Raw genomic sequence first — 2,530 nt, 5'->3', positions numbered from 1 at the left:
TTGCGGCTATTTGGTCGAACACTTGACAGGCAACATTCGGCAAACTCACTACATGCTATTAACCAGCAGATAATCGCCTAAACCATCAAGCCTTGGTCATCAATTGTACTCTCATGTACCTCTTGCTTCACTCCAAGCACCAGAGACTAGATATGGTACATGAGATCATCACCATTTGACCATGTCGTGCATGACATGAGCACCACCATGCCATTCCTCTCTCCCTTCACCTCAGCCGTGCACAACCTTGTCAGCGACCTCCCTCTCACTCTCCTGGACACGCTAGTACTTGCCATCAACGAAGGGGAGCACCACACGAGCCAGCACGAGCGCGCCCAGTGACGTCCAGCACGCGCCAGAGCGCGCCACGACACGCACTGGAGCGCGCCAGAGCGTCACCGCCCCTCGTCATGCTCGTCCTCCATCTACTACCTCCTCTCGCCCGTGCACACACCGTTGACCCTGCTACCTCCCAGACACGCCCATTGGACCGCGGGAACGCTGTAGATGACGCCACCGTCGCCGACGTCCGCCGCAGTACCGTGAGCTCCTGTCAAGCTCACGAGCACGTCACGGCATCGTTTTCACTACAGTCAAGCCCGGCGTGACCGCACTGACAGCGCCAACACGCCTGCGTCATCGCCCAATCCCCTGCGCCCCTATAGCGACGTCTCCATGGATGACCTCATCTCTGCGCCGCGGCCTCGCCCAGCCGCTATAAAAAGAGGCCTTCCCCTCCCAATTCCTTCACACCACCAGCATTCTCTCCTCTCAGAACCTCTCCTCGACCATCTCCACCTCAACATTACCCACCGTAGCTCGCCAATTCTATCGTCGGAGCCCGTGGAGCCGCCGCAAAAGCCGCCGGAGCTAGGAGCCACCCCTAGAGACACCACTTGTACCAGGCGAACCGCCGTCATCCACAACGTCACCGCGCACCTTCGCCGACGATCGCCGGAGCGCCAGTGAGCCGCCAACCCCCTGCCCTCGCCGCGGCCAGTACTCGATCTCGCCGGAGATGACGATGGCCGTGAGCCGTCCAATCCAGTTCTAATCGTGCGTCTCTGTTTAATCCATACCGGTTCGGGCGTTATGACCCACTGACGCGTGGACCCCGCCGTCAGGTGGCCTGCTCGCGCTGGACGCGAAGTGGGCCGGCCCAATTCTTTTTCTCCCTGCAGCCCAAGTTCTTTCCCGCGCGAGCCCACCGTTTGAATTCAAATAATTCGATTTAATTCAAATTCCTTACTGATGCCATGTTCAAAATTAAATAGAATCAAATCTACTAAACCAAATTTGATGAATTTTATATATTTGGAAAGATTATGAAATTCTCTAAACAACTACACTGGTATCAACCCTAGATTCATTCTAGAATCAATGTAGTAAAAATAACAAGGCATGGCCTTTTCAAACTTCAAACATTTATTAAAAATCAACCATAAATGATTTTTGAGTTGATTCCAACTCTCAAAAATCACATTTCATGTTTTCTATCTGAATATGTAAAAATATGACATGCTTGTTTCATATGATCATGGGCTAGAATAAATAATGGCTATGTGGCTATTTCTAGTCCATTTAAATTATCCAAAATTATTTATTAAATAGTATGAGAGGTATCCTCTCATTTAAATCTTTGTCTCAAGTAATTCAACATGAGGTAATGACCTTGGTCTATATAATCTCATATTATATTATTTGGTGATATTAAATTGTTACTATGTTAGTGTTAAATTGCATGAGGTGTAATACCTCATTTAAACCATTTTCCCAAATAATAGATATGAAGTGTTGACCTTGGTCAACATGTATTCATACCTTAGTATTATTTGAGGAAATTAAACCTTTGCAAGATTCAATGAGAGGAAATTATTTCTCAAAGAACATAAATAACAACCCTAATAACTATTTCAATGAGAGGAAATTACTTTTCTTAAAAAGAAAACAAAGTCAACCAACATGAGAATAATGTTGTGATGCTAGTATAGCTTGTGTGAACCATTGCTGTGCTTAGTCTAGCCTTAAGATTTGTTTGGTGATTGTATACCTCGTATTCGTTTATAGACGCTAGTACCGAGGAGTACCAGGAGGAGGAGGTCTACTTTGAAGAAGAGGAAGAGAACTTTGACCACTGTGCCACTCAACGCAAGCTATACTCTTGCAAGCTACCTTAGTGCAAAGCTCTCCTAGAGCAAGGCACTCTTACATACTACTTCATGCTTAATGATCCCAATCCAAGTTTTTACCTTACAAGCTTTTGACTTTGGTTTATCAAATTTTATTTTTGATTCATGATTCACTTGGTCTAGATATGGAGTAGTACAAGAGCATCACATTTAGCCTAGAGCAATACAAGCTAATTAGCACCCCTCATGACTAGTTGCTAGTTCTAAAAACTAAAAGTGACTACTCTAGATGGGAACATGTGAAATGAAATGACTTTGAAAACCTTGGAATGATGAGTCATTCTATTGAAAGATTTTGAAGGTGAATCTGACTTGAATGACATGATGAATTTGATAAAAAT

Source organism: Lolium rigidum, chromosome 2, assembly GCF_022539505.1.
Source record: "Lolium rigidum isolate FL_2022 chromosome 2, APGP_CSIRO_Lrig_0.1, whole genome shotgun sequence".
NCBI lineage: Eukaryota > Viridiplantae > Streptophyta > Magnoliopsida > Poales > Poaceae > Lolium > Lolium rigidum.
The sequence above is the reverse complement of the archived record's forward strand: the minus strand, read 5'-3'. Positions refer to the sequence as shown.